Here is a 21,046-nt window from a genome sequence, read left to right on the forward strand (position 1 = left end):
ACCAAACTGTGGTTTTAACTCCTTGTGCTAAGAATATCATGGGCAGTTCTGACACAGCATGCATCACTATATGTATCTCTATTCACATCAATGTGGAAAAATACATTTTCATAAATATATAACTTATAACTCCAGTACTCCAATATTTCTCATTCATTAACTTCAAGACATTTGCAGTTTTCTGCTTTTTTTATTCAACCAGATATGTTAGGTAAAACTACACAAAATGACCACTTTTGTAGGTGAAAATGACAAAATATCTTCAATGTTATGTCTCAATAAAATTAAGCTTCAATAGTTAAAAATGTCAGATATAGGAAGTGTCTCATTTTTGACATTATTGTAAGACTTGTGATGGCTAGCTCAGGACAAAGGAGAAAACTTTTAAATGTATTAATTATGAATTTAACTATGGTAATTTTCAAAAACAAAACATATAAACACTGGAATTTTCTAAACAAGGACACATGTTTAATGACAAGGTGCTGTATATGGCACAAGTAAGCATGTACTTCAGTAGCAAAATACAAAAGCATAGGATATGATCTGAGCAGGTATTCACATTTAGTGAAATGGTAGCATATATAATTTTGTTGGTTCTCAAGATACTAATAAAAAAAATCACAATATGGTCATACAAGGCAAAATGTATTCCTGAGTAGGAAAAGCACTCCTGTAAATGATATATAGCATTACCATCAGAGATTCAGAAAGATAGGTTAAATAAAAATTGCAGAAAGAGTATATGAATATAACCATAGTTTAATCAGAAAATTGTTTTGTATTCCTGTGTTAAGATGAACCATTCTGATTTTAAATGTACCTCCATTACCAAATCTCATGTGAGCTTTCTTTATCACTGGAAAGTTTTATAACAGTTTTTAATGCTAGTTTTTGAATAGCAAGTTGCTCATGATATCAAGTCTTCTGGGGAAACACCTAGTGCTTAGAACTGGTTCTTCTGAGATGGGTCAGTTGACACACCTTAGGGATCCCATAGGATAGAGAAACCTCAGGTCTCAGCTTTCTACGACTATGGTGAACAAACCTCAGATCTACCTTAGTCCAAATTTCGTTTCTAAGAAAGAAAGTAAAATTGTCATTTAGCTGGGCATGTCCCTTTCTAACCCTACTTCTGGACATCCAAATCTCATGTCTTTGGGTGGCAGGTGGTGTTAATGGTCAAGAATGTGGACTTTGGTGTCCCACCGCTTGAGTTCGAGGTTCTTCTTAGTTGTGTCACCTTGGAAGAGTCCATTTCCTCCTGTGTAAGTTGGGGTAACAAAGATCTCTTCTTCATAGCATTGATGTGGGAGTTAAATTAGAAAATTCATGTCAAGTTTTTAGCATTGTGCCTGTCACATGTTGAAAACTAAGCTAGTGTTTTCTGAATTACTTTCTGTGCTGGGACTTTTAACCTTATATCTCAGGCCTTTGGCAATAAGGAAACACTTTATTTCCTGCTTGGGAGAGAAAACCATGACTCCAAATTTATGGCAGGAAATACAATCCAAACAATACCATTTTTTCTGCCTTAGACTTACATTTCCTCCTCGAGAACTCCACAATTGCCTTTGCTGAATCTCAGCTGGCTTTTACAATAGTGGTTTCCAAAGGCTGGAGTCATATGAGAATTCTGTGCATTTCAGGACATGGAATATATATGTGTGTATGTGTATATGTATATGTTTTAAAAATTTATTAGCATGACTGATTTTATTTTTTTTAAGAGTGAAGGAGAGACAGCTATGTGAAAGAGAAACATCAACTGGGTTGCCTGCTGCAGGTGCCACAACTGGAGATTGAACCCACAACCTGGATATGCGCCCTGACCGGGAATCACACCTGCTACCTTTCAGGTGTATGAGTCTATGCTCCAACCAATTGAAATACACCAGCCAGGGAGGAATACATATTTTTGAATGTCAGAATTATCTTGCCCAAATGATCTGAACAGGAGCTCTAACTCTCCACTCTGTCATTTTTTCTACAGAGGAGAAATTCCTAATGGGATCAAAGGAAGCATTTGGATGCCAGAACTCGTTGGTCTTGCAATAGTGTCATACATCTCAGAGTTGAAGGGAACGTTCAATATTATTATTCTAATCTCTTCACTTTGCAGGTGATGAAACTGAGACTGAGTAAGGAGAGGGCAGATGTGTGCAGTTCTTTTCTTGTAACTTTGCATATTACAGTCTAAAGCTTTAAATATTACAGTCTAAATGTTAAGGAAATAGGACATGGTAATAAGCTCTTCTTAATGGCTGTTCATTATAACTCTTATCTCCTTACCCTGTGGGCAGCAGACCTGACTATTGACCTGACATGCCCAACTGTGAGTGTGGACATTCATTAGGGAGGAAAGGGTAGGGGAATCTTTCTTCTTTGTGCAATTGATAAAAAACAAAATCTCAAGACTTTGCAGAATCTCCACATGCAATCACTGCTTGCCATTTTGTTCATTTTCTCTCGGCCTTTGTCTGACTGGCTGGAGGGCTGGTCGGAGCTCTGCTATTCAGTTAGTTTCCTGCGCATATTTTCATTCCCACTTTTGCCTTTTGAAGTGTCTGGCTTCCATTCATCCAGAACACTGTCTGAATGTAGCATGATCATTTTGTCAGGGGTATAAACAATTTCTCTCTGATCTGGTGTCACAAAGCTTAAACCCAGACTGGTCCCTGCGCCTCTGTAATTTGGATTTACTCTAAGTTAATGCCTTCATGGTGCTCAGATCTGGAAGCCATCCAAGAAAGGAGACATACAACCCATGCAAAGAACAGACATTCAAAGATTTAAAAAAATGTTTTCCTCTCAAAAATACTTTAAGGAAGTATTCACTTCATCTCTCTCTCTCTTTTTTTAACCTTCCTCTGGGAAGGTTAAAGTGAAAAACCTAACTAGTGCTCAGCCTCTGAATTAGTTGACACCCGCACATTTAGACCTCCATCTACCTGTTTATAATGCACTTGTCACCTTCTATTTTCATTCTTTATTTTTTATATCTTTACATGTGTCAGAAATATTACTAAAATTAGGGAAGCAATCTAATATTTATTCATAGTCTGTACTCTAAATTTATTTACAGATAGTAAATATTTTGGGCTTTGTCTTCATATGCTTTCTTTTGTAGTTGCCATTGTTGCACAAAAGTAGCCACAGACAGTAAGTAAACAATTGGCCCAGACAGTGTTTCAATAAAACTTTATTTGCAAAAACATGTGGTGGGACATATTTGAGTCTTAGGCAATTGCCAATTTATGATTTCATTGAGTTATAACTCAACATTAAACCCAGTATAATTGTTATTAAAATCTACCTTCTCTCGTTGTTACCCAAACACTTAGGGTCTTTGGGTGCCCTGAAGTGAGTGGCTCTGTGCTAAAGGCTCCTTCTCCTGTTATCTAGACTGGAGGTGGCAAAATTATCTTGACTGAAAATTTCTTTGTCTACTTTTATCTATATCCAGAAATCCTCATCCATAATACTAATAGAATAATAATCCCAGAAATTTAAATTGCCAACTTATAATTTTTATCATGCAATAAGGGTGTGAGTTAATACCTGCTATGAGGGCTGTTTTAAAGAATGTGTCTGGTAAATCTAGCTAATCAATTCCACGTAACTGAAATTTGTTTCTGTAAGATTCATTCACTTTTCATATAGTTATACTCAGAGGTTGAGAAGTGTGCTGTTAATCCTGAGATGTTAATTTTTAAAAAATATAGATTTTAGTTTTTAGAGCAGTTTTAGGTTAACAAAAATAATTGCTTATATGGTACAGAGAGATCCTACCTAAACCCCTGCCCCCACAAATACACAGACTCACCCAAAGTTATGTCAACTTGACTGGGCCACAGGGTGCACAAATATTTGGTCAAACATTATTATGGGCATTTCTGTGAGGGTGTTTTTCAATGAGATTAACAATTAAAACAGTAGACTGAGTAAAGCAGATTGTTCTCCATGTGGATGAGTCTCATCCAATCATTTGAAGGCTTGAATAGAATAACGTTGACCCTAACAAGTAGGAGAGAATTCCTTTGGCCTGGCTGCTTTAGAACTGGAGTATTAGCTTTAGCTGGGTCTCAAGTCTGCTGGCTTTGGTCTGGAACTTATATCATCTGCTCCCCTGGGTCTCTAATATGCTGACTATAGATTTCAGGGTTTGTCAGTTTCAATAATCATGGAAGTCAATTCCTTAAAATAAATGATATATATGTGTGTATGTGTGTATGTGTACACACACACACACACACATTCTACGGATCTCGTTTCTCTGGATAACCTTGACTGATACATCCACCATCAACTTCCCCATCAGAACAGTACATGTGTTACATTGGATCCACCTGCACTGACACATTATATTATCCAAAGTCCATCCTTTACATGAGGGTTTCCTCTTAGTGTTGTACATTCTATGGCTTTGGGCAAATGTATGATGATTTATATCCATCATTATCGTATCAGACAGAATATTTTCGCTGCCCTAAAAATGCTTTGTATTCCATCTATTCATCACTCCTTCTCTTTCCCCTTCAACCCCTAGCAACCAATGACCTTTTTTAATTATTTTTATTTTATTTTTGTTCAAAATATCATAGATGTCCCTTTTTCTCCCCAATGACCCACTCCACCTTGTCCCATCCCCCTCCACACCTTTGTCCCTCTCCACACCATTGTCCATGTCCTTAGGCTGTGCATATATGCGTATAAGTTCTTTGGTTAATCTACATATGCACAGTTTTGCCTTTCTCAAGAATGTCATAATTAGAATCATATAGTATATAGCTTTTTCAGATTGGGTTCTTCCACTTAGTAATATGCATTTGAAGTTCCTCTATATCTTTTTGTTATTTTAATAGTGAACTTATTTTTAGAGCTGATTAATATTCCATTGTCTGGATGTACCACAATTTATCCATTCACCTACCTGCTACCATGTTTTGACAATTATGAATAAAAATGTTATAAACATCTGTGTGCAGGTTTTGTGTGGGCATAAGTTTTCAACTCATTTGGGTAAATCACTAGTGTGACTGCTGGATTGTATGGTAAAAGTACTTTTAGTTTTGTAAAAAACTGCCAAACTGTCTTTCAAAGTAGCTGGACTATTTTGCATTTCCACCAGCAAAGAATCAAAGTTCTTGTCGCTTCACATCCTTACCAACATTTGGTGTTGTCAGTGTTCTGGATTTTGGCCACTCTAATCGGCGTGTAGTAGTATCTCTATTGTTTTGTTTTAATTTGCGGTTTCCTAATGACATAGGATGTTGAATATCTTTTCAGGTGCTTATTTGCATCTGTATATCTTCTTTGGTAAAGTGTCTGTGCAGATCCGTTGTACATTTTTTAAGTTGGGTTGTTCATTTTCATATTGTTGAGTTTTAAGAGTTCTTTGTATATTTTGGTTAACAGTCTTTAGTCAGATATGTCCTTTGCAGATATTTCCTCACCATCTGCTGTGGTTTGTCTTCTCATTTTCTCAATAGTGGCTTTTATGTAGAAGTTTTTTATTTTAATAATGTTCAACCTATCTATTATTTCTTACATGGATCATTCATTTAAAGTTGTATCTAAAAAGTCACCACAAAATCCAAAATTATCTAGATTTGCTCCTATGCTATTTTCTAGAAACTTTATAGTTTTGCATTTTACATTTAGTTCTCTGATATATTTTGAGTTAATTTTTGTGAAAAGTGTAAGTCTGGGTCTAGATTTATTTTTTTGCATGTGGATGTCCATTTGTTCCAGAATCATTTGTTTAAAAAGATTGACCTTTTTTCATTGATTTTTTTCTTTGCTTTTTTTGTCAACAATCACTTGGCTATATTTGTGTAAGTCTGTTTCTGAGTTATCCGTTCTGTTCCATTGATCTATTTTGTCTACTCTTTTGCCAATACCGCACTCTCTTAATTACTGTAGCTCCATTGTAGGTCTTGGAGTCAGGTAGTGTCAGTCTTCCAACTTTTTTTTCTTTAATATTTTGTTGGCTATTCTGGGTTTGATAATCTTTTTAAATTTTACAAGATTTTGAGAAATAGATTCCTCAACCCTATCTCATTTTTGTGTGTGACAAATCAAAATATATATGGCTTTTAATCATGTTTCTTGAAAATCTTTACTTATCTTATAGGTCCCCAGTCTTCCCTCTACTCTGTGCTTCCTTGGGAGTCATGTAGCACTTGATTTTTGTTTTATTTTCCCTGTTGAGGCAACAGCGCACAATGCTGGTTTCTGTTTCATTAAAATTTTTTTATAAGCTTCTAATGCTCCAGTTACCATCTGTAGAAAGCCACAGTTTGGAGTTTCGGGGCACCTTTACATAGCTGAGAAAAATGAATTTCCCAGGGTTACAAGGTGTGGTTTTTGGCATGTTCAGTAAGAAAAACAAACAATAGTAAAAAGGAATTTCTAAGAACATTCCCCTACCTGTGAGTAATCTTGTTTTATTTCCTGCTTGACCTGTCTAAAAGAAATTGATCCGCCTGGGAATACCCCCTGGTTTCATGAGACCCTGAGGGAATCGAAGTTGATGGGCAGAGCTAAAACGGTTTGATGAGCATTGATATTACGAAAGCAGGAATTGACAGCCTTGTTTTGTGACTAAAAAACTGCTTTCTTTGCCCTTCCCTGCCTTATCTCTGAGGTATTTTTGTGTCCAGAAATGTGATTGAAGAAATCAAGTAGACTACAAAATGTCATTGCTAAGGATTTAACACATGCTTGTCTGGATTAGGGTTTGATATAGCAACCGGTATAATTATTAGAAAGGAAATTGAAAATTGTTCACTTTGAGATTGATGTTTACTTTCAAACTAGTAAATATCACCCTCAAACTACTTTTTAGTCTTTTTTATTAAATAATTTGAGAATTTCCTGGAAGTTACAGATTGGGCCCCTAGAAAAATAGTTACATAAAATTTTGCCTATAATTTTTAAGGGATTCAAAGACCCTCTTCACTTCAAAATGAAAATCTATGTTTTAAAATCATACTTTAGAAATTACACTTTTAAGGGAAGATATCATATATACTATATAAATTCTTCTAAGTAATATTTTATGGATGAAAATTCTATTTACTGTGACAGCTTTATTTCAGTGCTATAAACCAAGAGTAAGCAGACTGAGGCCCATGGGCCTGATATGGCCAGCCATCTGTTTTCATAAATAAAGTTTTATTGGAACATGGCCATAACCATTTGTTTATGTGATATCTATGGCTGTTTTCATGCTACAAAAATAAAGTGAATAGTTGGGAGAGAGACTGTATAATCTGCAAAACTGAAAAAACATACTATTAGACCTTTTTAGATCAGTTGTCTGACTCCAGTTATAAAGAGTAAAATTTGGGAAAATGGAATTTATGGCTTTATATTTAATCCATATCAATTCTCCAAATCACATGGCCTTGACATTCATGTAGCAGGATACACAATGGGAATTTCCCTGTTATCTCACAACTCACAATTTTTTCCAAGCCTCCAAGCTGAACACAAGGATTCTCACTCCCTCCCCCCCCCCCCCCCAGGTTAAAAACAAGGCCTTTGCATGCCTTCATTCACCTCCCCAGCTTCACTCCTGCTACAACGGTAGACCTGGAGTTGTTACAACATAGGTCTGGTTCATTCCTATATTCTCTGCCCTAGAGCACATTGTTAAGTAAATGAATGAATAAAACTTTAAAGGTCACCATTTATTTTATATTAATTGTATTATGTGCACTTGCCTTCCTCACATGACTGCTTTGAGAACACAATAAGCGTATATATCTTAACCCATAGCCCTTGTTCTTAGCCAATGTTCTTCTACTTCTTGTAAAAAAAAGTGGAAACAGTGAGTCCTGAACTTACTAGGGGATAATGTAGGGTGGTTTTGAGAGTTTCATTCATTCATTTCTTCAGCAAGCATTTATTGGGTAGCTTCCACATGCACAGCTCTGCACAATATTAGAAATCGTTAAATCCGACATTGCTGAAGGTCATGCAGCTGGTGGCAGAGCTTGCACTCCAATTCCTGCCTGTGGGCTTTGTCTTCTTTCTTTTGACCAAGCATCAGGAAGGGGGCTTCCCTGTGGGCTGGGTTTGCTCCAGTCAATGAATGCAGGAAAGTCCAGTCTTACAAAAGTCTTGTACATTGAGATCTGTTCGTCTGTGTTAGAATCAATTCACAAGAGTGTAAATACATTCAAATGAGTGGTCCAAAATAGAAGCAAATCTGCCTTCTTGGCCAGTTTGCATCTTCACTGTAGGAGAGGATCTGAAATGCAATAGCTGTTGGAGGTGAGAACGTGTTGTGACGGGCCAGCCCAGATAGGTACTGGCTGCTGTGTATCCAGGAGAGCCAAACCAGATATCCCAGCTGGAAAGCATCTGGGGGAGGGTCCACCATGCATGGCTTATAAATCTGACCCTTCTGGGAGCAGTGTTGATTGCCAAAGGATGGGGAGCCACATCTGCAGTTGGCAGAGTCCACTGGGAAGAGTGGTCTGGAGTAGGTGCCACTGAGAGCCTCTTCTTCTAACTGACTTTGTGGGAACCACAAATCCACAGCTGGAGAGCTGTTTTGCTCTGATCTTCACATTGCTAAGCCAGCACTGAGCACAGGTTGAGAGAGCACATTCTCTCACCTGTCACAGGAAGATGAGCTGTAAGAGCCACATCTGCAACCTACAAGAGAAGGCTGGTTTTGATTAATGCTCAAAGGCAGTGCACATACCTGTTACTGGACATATGTTTATCGTTACGGCCATCTGCTGGAATGGCATGTGGCCCACTCTCAAACACTGATGCCAAACACAGACTGTGGAGGCATCAACCAAAGGTAGACTGTGTACCAGTAAGAAAAATACTCTGCTCCTGGGGCTGACTTCTGCAAAGAAACAAACTAAGTGGAGACTGCTTCCTTCTGCAAAAGGTCAGAAAAGTCCCCATATTGAGGGGGGTGTTAAGATACTGTAGATCATTGTTTACATTAAAATTAATATATATTTTATTCACTACTTTAACACCTAAGATATTTAAATATTTTTTGTTGTCTATTAAATAGTGAATTTCCTTTCCTACTCATGATATAAAATGCTTGACAGTACTTGTCACATGGCACCCATTCAACGTCACATTTCCTGTCCTCTCACCTCCCTCACTCAATCCCCAACTAACGTCAAAGCGAAGATGTGATCAGCCAGCATCATGTTTCAAAACCCTTCAGTCATCCATGGGAAGGGGTTGACATTTCCATACACAGGGAAATACTAATCTCACAGAGTTTTAAGATAAGGAAGGTCACTTATTGAGAACCACTCATTTGGAAATAGGGGGAAAAAAGTTCGAAAGCTGTAGTTGCTTTCCAAACACCTCGTTTAAAAATTGGGACTGGGAAATCATTGACAATGTAGAGCATACATTCTCAACAGGGCAATATTGCCCCCAGGGTATGAAATTGATTTTTGGTGGATAAAAGTCCTTAGGATATCACAACAGTTTGTGGGCCTTTGATGACCATAGTACACACAGATATACCTGTGACATTAAAATGGAATTGTTAAGAAAGAAATGTCAAAAAAAGCTCCTAGAGGAGACAATAATGAAAAAGTTTTAAGGATACTGGTGTAAAGAAATCACACATAAGGATGACTGAATCACAAACGTGTGGCTAAAATGAAGTCAGGGTACAAATTTTGCAGCATTCCCCCTCTTTGTTCCAGGAATGGGTTGACCAGAAGGCAAAGATATTTAGTAGTTTGTTTACATGTTCATCCTGGGAGATGCTCACCCACCAGCACTGAGCCTAGCTCAGGGAGAGAAGCAGGAGTTTACCTCCAAGGATATTGCATTCCAGTTGGGAAAAGGAGATAAAACTATAAGTCAAATATTAATTAAAAAAATATATAGGGACCTACTTAAATGTGACTGAAAAATCTTCTCTGTATAGGTGCTATTTAAGTTGAAACCTTATCTATGAGAAGTAGCCTGCCAGGAGGGATGTGCAGGCCTATTCAGAAGAGGCAATGAGCACAGAGTGAAATGAGAGGGGCTCAGGGCATGGGGGCAACAGGGAAGAAAGTTCAGATGTGACTCTGAGATTGGAGAGTTGAACCAGTTGGTACAGTGCCCCAGAAATTCATGTCCACCCAGAACTTGTGAAGGTGGCCTTATTTGGAAATAGTCTTTGTTGATGTAATCAAGTTAAAGTGCCGTGAATTAGGGTGAGCCTCAATCCAAGGACTGACATCCTATAAGAAGAGGAAATTTGAACACAGACATACAAAAACGAAGGAGACCTTGTGATGATGGAGGCAGAGACTGGAATGATGCTGGCAGAAACCAAGGAACCTCAAGAGTTGCCAGCAACCATCAGAAGCTGGGAGGGGCAAGAGCTGATTCTTTTCTACAGGTTTCTGAAGGAACCCAGGCCTGCCAACACCTTGATTTTGGATTTCTAGCCTCCAGGGCTGTGAAAGAATACATTTGTGTTCTCTCAGCCACCTTGTTTGTGGCTCTTTGTATGGCAGCTCCAAGAAACTAATATAATGGCTGAGCAGCACCAGTTTAGTTAGGGCCACGGGAAAGATTGTTAAGTAGTGTGGTCATATGATCCAATTTTCACTTTATTAAGGTATTACACTGCTGAATGGCCAGAAGACAAGGTAGCAGGCTACTGAGATGAGATGTCTGGGTGATGGGGGGGGGTAGTAAGGTCTCTGTCTAGGTGGTTGAAGTGGGACAGATATGCCATAGAGCTTGCAGATAAGCCTATGTGCTCTTGCTATTGGCCAACACATTGTGGGGGGACAAGCATGAAGCCAGGAGGCAAGAAAGAGGTTTTCAGAGTCATTTGGAGAGAAAGGGATGGTGGTGCTGGGCTGGGAGGGGTAAGCAGTGGGAGGCCAATAGCTGGGTTTCTGTGTAGACTGAGGTGCCATTGACTAAGATGAGAAAGACTGGGGTGAAACCAGGTTGAAGGTAGAAGATAAATATTCTGCTCTAGAATTGTTAATTTTCAGATGTCTAAAAGTCTGAGTGCAGATGTTGCCATTTCTATGCCACTCAGCTCTTCATTTCCTGTCCCACTAACTTTTTTTTTCAAGGCTGGAGAACATTTTTCTCTCATTATCAGCCCCAGGATGACAGACACTTGATGATATTCACAGTGACATAATGTTGGACGCTGTCCACGGCCATACCACCCTGAACGCGTCTGATCTCGTCTAATGTTGCATGCAGAACATCTAGGTTTAGGAGAGGTGGGGCCTCTCCATTCAAAAGTTCTCCCTGGAATAAGTCAGCCATTCACACAGTGAAAAGGCTCATCTACAGAGGCAGTGTTAATTGTGGGCTCTGGGCCCAGATGGTCCTGGGTTTTCCTGGTGATGGGAAGGCAGCTTCCCTCCATGTCTGCCAGGGCTGGGCCCCATGGCGGCTACAGGCCTTGCCCGCCTACTCATGGTCATTGTCACTTCTGTAGACCAGATGCATCGGGGCCCTTATCCCACCAGCATCTTAATTCCTAAGTAGCTTCCCCAAAAGGATTTACTCCCTTATTCCTTTCCTAACTGTGCCTTTTCAATGTAACGTAGTTATTTTTAACTTAATTTAATTTACTAGGTTCTTATAGTTTTTATAGTTCTCTGTCTCAAGGAACTTTGGAGAAATTTACCTGAGGCTTGTTCGGCAAATATTTATATGGTGTCGCTTGCTGTACCCCAACACCTGTTTTCCCAAGACATCAGCCCAGCCACAGTATGAACCCTTGCCTGGGGAAGGTCCCCTGCTCCAGCAGCGTGGGGCTTCAGAGGGTACAAATAAACTGTGTTGCCTTCTATTTTAAAAGCCTTCATTTCAGCTGAACATCAAAGATCTGTTAGCCATTTCATGCTGTATAACACTGTGTCATGGGCAGTCTGTCACCTGGCCGCTCTCCTTGCCAAGCCAGGATTTCAGTGGAGAATCCAATCACCAGGAGCCCTCTTGATGCCCACAAATTTGTTTCAACTCTCTTGCCGCAATCAATATTTCATGTAGAGGCAAGAAGGAAAATTTATAGGTCTCAATAAATTGATTTTCTCCAGAAATTTATCACATAAAATTAAGTTGAACAAAACATGCTACATTTTGCAAGTATGTTTAATGTCTTTGTGGAATCTTCCTTTAAAAAATGGGAACATTTTAAGGCTAAAAAATTCTGCAAGTTGCCAGGCACCAATTCACAGTTTGTTGTGACATAATGCAGAAGTTTGACAGGGCAACTGTCCTCCTGAGGCAATCATTTTCCATGTAGAGCAAAATGCCTGAAAATGTCAGGAAATTTGGAGTCTTCTCTTTTTCTGACTTAGACAGGTTCACCCAGACTCATTTATAGAGACTTGAGCTGGATCAGCTAACCTGTAAACAGAGGCTTCATAAGTGTTTAGCCTTCTGGCAATTACATAATCAAAACCACTGGATCAAAACAAACAAATAAAAACAATGAATTTGGTGTTTGTGGGAACCTACTGCAATATTTGAATTCATTGCAATGATCATGTAATTAGTTATGAAGGTCCCATATGTAGAGATACCTGAGTGGTGTGGAGGGACCATGAATGCACCAACAAAAAAATAATTCTTATTTTTGCATAGCCTAACTTGGCCTCATTTCTCCCAAAGAATAGTACATTTGCACAAATGATGTCCCCAATGTGCAAAACCTAAGAGTTTGCAAATGCAGAGAACCTAACAAAAATGAAATGAGTGGTGGGGTAAGATAGAGAATCCAAATCAATTAAATAATATAAAGAGGTGAGAAAAAGTAGGTGATTGTCTGTGTGAAAAATAATAACATGGAAGGAAAACCGCGGTCAGACAAGGCATCCTTTCTGAATGTGACATGAGCCCTGGAAATATGAAAATGAAATATGCCAAATTGGTACCCTGTGTTCTTTGTCTGCTTCTGAACAGCACAGACTTTTTGCTTATGATGGAAATCAGTATATGAAAAGAAATCAATCTGTCAATATGTTCTTGCTTTTCCCCACCAGCAAGGAGCTCAGCTTATTTTGAAAAGCCAAAAGGAACACGAGCTGCTTCATATAATTAAGTCTCCCATGGAAGCTTAGCCTTAGGAAGGCATAGTTTCTTGAGGGACAATCAGAGCTGCTTAGCTTGTCTGACCTTGTAATGGTGGAGAAAGCAAAACCGTGTTGATGAGATGCACTTCCTCCTGTGTCTTGGAAGCTGCACTGCTGCCCACTGTGGAGGGTGGGTCAAGCAGGGGAGTCCAGAGGGGCTCACGTGGTTGAGAGGAGCATAAACTTGTGCACAGTAAGAGAGATCTCAGGATGCAGGCCAACAGAGGTCAGGGCACCTTCTTAAACTCTCTTTCAAGGAGCTCAGTGATTGACACATGGCTTAGCTAGACAAGTACACAATTACCAAGTCCCCCTAGAGTTTCGGGAGCAGAGGCCAAGGCAGGGTACTCTAACTCCCATGAAGTAGTTTATTAAGAAAAAAATGTAGCCTTAATATGTCTTCTGTCTACAATTCCCTCTCCTCTTGAGCCTCATTCCACCTTGGCTTTCTCATCTTGAAGGAAATAAAAGAATTTATATCAAGCTGTAGGGTATTCTTGCCAGACCTAGTAGATTCAGTTGTTCAAAGCTCTTGGATTTATGTAAAAAACAAACATGAAAAGCAAAGCCCTAAAACCTCGAGCAATTTGAAATACACAGTAAATGAGTGACAATATTTATCTTTCAGAAAAGACCTTTAAATAAGGACTCAGAGGAAAAACAAAAGAAAAATAATCATTTGGTATATTTCCCCAACATATTGGCTTTTTAATTGTCAGTGTATGCATTTTAGCTTCCGCCAAGAAATCTGCATCCTGCTTATTACTAAAGATTGAGCATCACCAGGAACGTCTGTTACTATGGCAAATGCTTTTATCGGAAGAGAAATGTAAATGAGAGTAACTCTCATAAAACATGAACAAAGGAAAAACTTCATCTTTCTTGCGCTTTAGCATTTTGAAGGAGATGGTGACAATTAAATCAGAACTACAAATTAAGCAATTACTTATTAGGTAAACAGCCTTATTTTAAGAGCTGTGGGAGATACAAAAGCAAAAATGATATGTTTCTTGTTGTCAAGGGCCTTCCAATCTAATCAGGGAATGCAGACATAATCACATGAGAAGTTAAAGATAAGCTCAGAACAATGGGCAGATGATCACTTTAATATAATACATTCATGATTAACTGAGAAATAAATTATTTAGACAATAGTTGCTTTGGTAGTTTAAGGGAGAGAGATACAATGGAAGGCGATGTTTGATCAAGAAAGGCCTCATTGGGTAAGGAGTGGAATATTGATTTTTTAATGGCAGATAGTGTTGGGATAGGTCAGGGAGAGAGTCAGGGTAAAGGAAAAGTTAAAATGTGTATTTGAAAGTTTAGGGGATTGGCTAAAATAGGACTTTTGTGAAGGAAAAGGTGAAATCCCAGATTAAAAAGATACGTCTACATTCTGGGGGTTCCTTTTGAAATGCTAAGGGATTTGGACACTATCCTATAGGAAAGTAAATGTGATGTTTATGTTGTTGTTGTTAGATTCCCACTTTTTCCCAAAGAAGGACAGCTATCTAATGGTGACAGTTGGGTCACCCTTGCCCAACATGGTCTTAGGCAGGGGGAATGGAGCTAGTCTTCACATTTCTAAGTGCCTACTCCTGGGAAAGTTAGATTGTGATCATACTTCCATAGCTAGATGTTTAGATCTAATGAATATTCTGTCTCCACCTGGAATCTTGGCTCAGTTCTTCCCCACCCAGTCCATTCCACAGCTATCTAGTCAAGAGCAAGGAATATGTACATAAAGAAATGCAGTAAGAGTATTAAATATGCTGTTATATAAAATACGTTAGAAGAATAAAAGATGGTAACAAGGAAATTAGTTAAGAGGGTTTAAATGTACCATGAAGTAAAAAGATCTAGGCTGTAGTGGTGATACTGGAATTGAAAAACAAGGTGATGGAGGTAGAAAGACAGAGAGAGATAGAGACAGGGAGAGAGACAGACAGAGAGAAAGGAACAAGAAGAGGGGGTTCAGAGCTTCTAGTGTGGGAGATGGAGAGACTAAAGGTGCCATTAATAGAAGTAAGGAGGCAGAAGGGATATTTAACTAGGGATGAAAAAGTTGAATTTAATTTTATAATAAAGTAAAAGCGAAACTTTTTCTTAATGTCTTAGAGTATGAGATGCTGCTAGTGGGTGATTTTGCTAGTGAAGAAAATATAGGAACAAACCAGTGAGAGATAAAAGAGTTAGCTTAGGGAAATATTAATATTTATGAAGACGCTAGAGGGAAGAAGAGAAAAAAGAGTTAATAAAGACATAGAGAGGTAAGAGTCAAATGGGGTTGCAACAGAACCAAGGTAATTTAGAAACACAGAACTTAAATAAATGGTTCAGAATTTAAAAATGAATGTCAGCCATGTCAAATGCTATTGAGAGGTCCCTGTGAATACAATATAAACACAGTTTGGGAGTGAGAAATTAACTGATGCCTACTGTTGCAATTTCTCTTTAGTGGGTAGAGACAGAAGCCAGATTAAGCTAGCCAGGAAGTCTATAATTATAAATAATTCTAGAAGTTTGCACCTAGCTATGGATACAAATAGTAGTGATCATTGAGAAATTTGGCAGTGAAAGAATGAAGACTTCTACTTTGTGTGTGTAGGCAAAGAGAAACAAGTCCCTGCAGTGATAAAGGCTAGAGAGACACCAGATAAAGAAAAGAGTTCTTTAGAAAAAGAGAAGAAGAGGATGGAGTGCAGTGCTCATGCCTCTTGACCTGTTTCATAAACAAGTTGAAAGTAAAATCATTGAGAAGGGATATGGAGAACTGGGACCTTGAAGAAAAAAAACATATGGCAGGGATAGTCATTATAGATTGTGTTAGGAAAAAAACTGACTGCACAAAACATTGAGGATATCATAGTGGCACAGCAGGAAGGGCCAATTAAAAGTAGAAACATACATTTATGGTAGGTTCAAGCAGCTTTGTGACAACAAGGCTGTGGAGCCAACAACTGGGTTGAAAGTAAATGATGAAAAGGACCCAAAGGTAAATCTTGCCCGGGTAGACATGGTTGAAGTTCGTAAGGTGAAGGAGGTCTGTGTCGGTAATAGTTGAAGCAGCTGACCATTCAGTCCAATCTGGACAGTGTTTGAAGTTTAAGATTATCAGCAGGGGACTAGAGAGTGATAGGAAGTAGCCAGGAAGGCACAGGGGTACCGATCTCCTGTGGAGGAAAAGCAAGGAGCAAGAAGTGAGTGGAAGATGGATTGGTTTAGAGGGAGGATGCACTGTTTCTTGGCTGGCGTGGAGTATTCATGATTCCCACAGGAAGTGTGAAGCACAGAAACAGGTAGGTCGAGGCACTCAATAATCCCCTGGAATCCTATTTTAAATATGGACCTTCTATCCAGGATTTCTCAACCTTGGCATTATGACACTCTGGGCTGGATCATTCTCTGCCGTCCTGTGCATTGTAGGATGCTTAGCAACATTTATGGTCTGTACCCACCAGGTGTAGTAGTGCCCCCAGTCGCGACAACACAAATGCCTTTAGACACTGTCCTTTGTGGGGGATGCAAAGTGTGTAAAATCACTTCAGAGTTGAGAACATCTGGGATGGATGATAATGAATTTCCAGGAATAAGAAAAAAAGTAACCTAGCAAAGAAGTTATCTAAGTAAGAGAAAGGAGTTAACAAATACAAGTGATTTGCTGAATGGGTTATACAATGAGGTATATGCATACAATATCATTCAGCTTTTTAAAAAGGAGGAAATTCTGGTACATGTTACAACATGGATGAACCTTGCAGACATTATGTTCAGTGAAATAAGCCAGACACAAAAAAACAATTACTGTGTAATTCCACTTATATGAGGTAACTAGAGTAGTCAAATTTGTGGAGACAGAAAGTAGAATGGTGGTTAGCAGGGGCTGTGAGGCTGTGGGGAAGGGAGAATGGTAAGTTATTTTGTTTAATGGGAACTGAATTTCACTTTAGGATGATGAAAAAGTTCTGGAGATGGGTGGTGGTGGTGGTTGCACAACATTAATGCTCTTAGTGCCACTGAACTGTACACTTATAATGGTTAAAATAGTAAATGTTATGTTATATAGATTTTACCACAATAAGAAAAGTTATTTTTATGTATTGGTCAGGCATGATGCGACACTTGTAGTGGTCTTTGATTTAATGGTTCCAGAAGAGCATTAACAACCTTGGTGGTGATTTGAACCGAATGGTCACGTATTGGCCTGAGCAGTGAGTGGAAAGTTGGATTCTGTATTAGTCAGCCATAACAAAATGCCACAGACTGGATGGCTTAAACAACAGAAATCGATGTTCGCAGAGATTCGGAGGCTGGAAGTCCAACATCAATCGGCCAGCATAGGCAATTTCCAGTGAGGGCCCTCTCCCTGGCTTGCCGACGGCCACCTTCCTGCCGGTCCTCACACAGTCTTTTTATTGTGCACTCACAGTCCTGGTATCTCTTTCTCTTCTTATCAGGATACCAGTCCTATCAGATTAAGGCCTCACACTTACAACCTCATGTATCCTGATTACTTCTTCAAAGCCTGTCTCCAAATACAGTCCTATAGAGGGTTAGGGCTTCAACATATGAGTTCTGGAGGGACAAAATTCAGTCCATATCAGCTTCCTTCTCTCTTCTTATTTAGATTGGGCAACGGGCTGAGGCAAACTTTAGAGGACACCGATAGCAGTTGCTTCAGTGTGTTCCTGGGTGAAGCACAGGGTTTCCTCTAGGTAAAGAGATAATAGAAAGCCATGATGTAGAGAATGGACACAGCCAAAAATAAAAGGAGCAATCACTCAAGGGAACAGAAACAACAGACTTAGAAAAGTGTGATAATGAAAACTAAATGTCATTAGTAAAATGCATAGATAGCTTATAACCTGAGGAATAAGCGACAGCCAAGGCATTTGTTTACATAGCATAGAACAGCTTAAAAACCATGGATATTTACAACACTTTAAATATATAATTCCTTCAAGGGGAGCAAAATAACCTACTCTTTTCCAACACCATTAAATTTTGATAACTAGGAGATGGCCTTCTCCTTAGGAGCACTTGTGGAGACTTCTGTATTGAGGGTGACAGACTTGAATTAATCCCTGACCAGTGAGACTGAGAGCATTTAAACTAAGAATCTTTCCTGGACCAGTGTTTTCCCCTCTTTATTCTGAAGGTCTAACCTTTCTATGCTTATATTCTCATGCAGCTGTGTTGAAATAAGTGGCATTTAGCTGTTCAACATGATGAAATACTAAATATGGTTTATGACAGGTTTAATTGCCACCACAAGACTCTGACCCTTGGCATAAAACTGTACTGCAGCTTGGCTGAATCCTGTATGTTGGTCATTTCTGTGGCTGATGCAGATCACTGCAAGATTGACTTGACTAGTATTGATTGCAAAAAAGAGCCTGAGTGAACAGTTGGGCTGGACCAACATTTAGTTTAGATGTTCAATTTAGATACAACCATAATCTAAATACACATTTAAAAATAGAAATTAAAGAGAGAAGACCTGTTAAGGTGGATCAATAAATGCTTGTTCCACGAATGAAGGAAGGAAGAAACGAGGACTCCTGGTCATATTTGTATTGGGAAATTGACTGGAAGAGACAGGAGTGAATTTAGGTAGGCCATGCAGAAAGCAGCCGCAGTGCCTGGACAATGGATGACAATGGCTGGGTCCAGTGTGGGACAGTGCTGCTGACTACAAGAACATGACAGGCTTGTGTTTCATTGCCATACGTCCTGCTGAGTTTGCAGCCATGAACTTCCAGCTGTAATGATATACCTGGTTGTGTGATATGGTCTGACAACATTCAATACTTTCAGTATAAGTTCACAAAAGATAGGAATTTTTATTCATTTTTCCCTTTTCATTTTCTAGGCAGATTTGATGAATAGAAACTGGGGCAAGGACTTTGGGCTATTGTGAAGAGAGTGACTGAAGTTATTGGCAAAATAATGTAAGCTGTAAAAATATGAAGTGAGAAAGGAGAGAGATAATGGTGAGGGGAGAAGTAGAGGAGTGACTGGACTGGAAGGATTGATAAGGTTGAAGGAAGTTGTGTTCAAAGAGTAAACTGTCTAATTTTAGTGGTAATTTCAGGTGGTAACAAGTAAAAATGGAAATCATTAGAGATGCGTAAATAAACGGAGCGGTTAAAATACTGATGGTTTGTCTGCACAGACACTGAATCCTATGGGCTGCTGCAAGATTTGGTGATGAGGTATACTTTAACCCAGTTAGCAAAATCTGCAGTAAAACCCTTCAGGAGGTCAAGAGAATGGCAGGAAGCAAGCCTCATGTTTTGGTAATGTATCCATGGCAACTATATGTGGAGCAGTATTCCAGGAACTTTGGATATACTCAAGATAAGACATCGTCTTACCTTCATGGAGCTCCCATTACTGTGGGGAAAGATGGGCAATACTCACCGTGCAAATAAAGGACTGTGAGGGACAACCATTTGGTTGAACTATATGAAATTGCTGCTATTTCTTAGAACTGTCAGTCAATACATCTGTTTACATCTCTAGCCAGAACTTAGTCATATGACGACTTGCAAAATGTAATCTTATGAGTCAGCAGCCACTGGCTCGGATAAAATTAGGAATCCTCTCTCTATTAAAGACAAACAATAATAATAATAATAACCCAGGCAGCTCTAGGAACTTTGCTTAAAAGATAACTCCTGTATGCCTTTTGTTATTTCTTCATAATTCTTCCTCCACCCTGCTGCCTGGAATGCACTTATGATTTCTGGAGCATTGGCAACTCTTTTGGAACATGAGGAGAAGGGATACAGCCTAGAGGTTATAGAGTGTTTAGCTAGAAGTAGGGTGAGGCCCTAAGGTCTTTGGTGGCAAAGCTACCATAGCAGCCCTGGACAGATAGAGAATTTCTATTTTGTTAAACCAATGTTATTTGCAGTAAAACTTACTCTTAAATGATACACAATAAATTTGAATTATTTCCTTAAATGCTTGCTTTCTCACTAGCTGTGAGTTCTTCATGGCAGGAGCTAGATTTTTATTTCATTTAATTTAAAAAACTATTGTTCTATTTTATTTTATTTTTTAAAATTTATTTTTAAATATAGTTGATGTTCAATATTATATTAGTTTCAGGTGTACAACATAGTAATTCAACATTTATATACCTTACAAAGTGATCACCATAATAAGACTAGTAACCATCTATCACCATATAAAATTATTACAATATTATTGACTATATTCCCTAAGCTGTACATTACATCCCCATAAATTATTTTATAACTGGAAGTTTGCATTTTTTTATCTACTTCCCTTTTCCCATTCACCCCTCACTCCCTCTTCTCTGGCAACTATCAGAAACAAACAATACAGATGGCTTGTGTTTTTAAATATTTGTGCCCTCAAACATTCAGTAGCAAGCACTGGGCATGACATATAATCAATAATCTTTGTAGAGTAACATATTTTGTTTTAAACACAGTGATTCAATCACAGCTTATGTGAATAAAAGACAACATTTAAATATTATCAGAGTTAAAGACAAACAGATTCTCAAAGAATAGGCATAGAAAAATAGATAAAATTGTAATCCATAGACATTTTTTACACGGGGCAATGTCAATATATATCAAAGCATGACAATACATATTTGATTTCAGTAAGAAAAATTCACCTAAGTCTCTTCACTCACTGAGAATAGTAAACAAAGGAAATGGTCAACAGACCTGGAGGGGAGCAAAAGATAGTTGGGAATACGATGATTGGTATTGATGGGCTTAAACGTAAGTAAATCTGCAGATCTAGCCTCAACGGGAGTCCATAAGGTCCGAGTTTAGATACCATCAGCAACCATCCTTTCCCAAAGTGAAAAGGTCAGACACTCTAAATCTTCTCTCTGTAAATTACGGTTTTGTGTTTAACTGCCAGGAACAATATGATCTCTGCATATAGCA

This window comes from Miniopterus natalensis, chromosome 2, assembly GCF_054644295.1.
Source record: "Miniopterus natalensis isolate mMinNat1 chromosome 2, mMinNat1.hap1, whole genome shotgun sequence".
Classification (NCBI taxonomy): Eukaryota; Metazoa; Chordata; class Mammalia; order Chiroptera; family Miniopteridae; genus Miniopterus; species Miniopterus natalensis.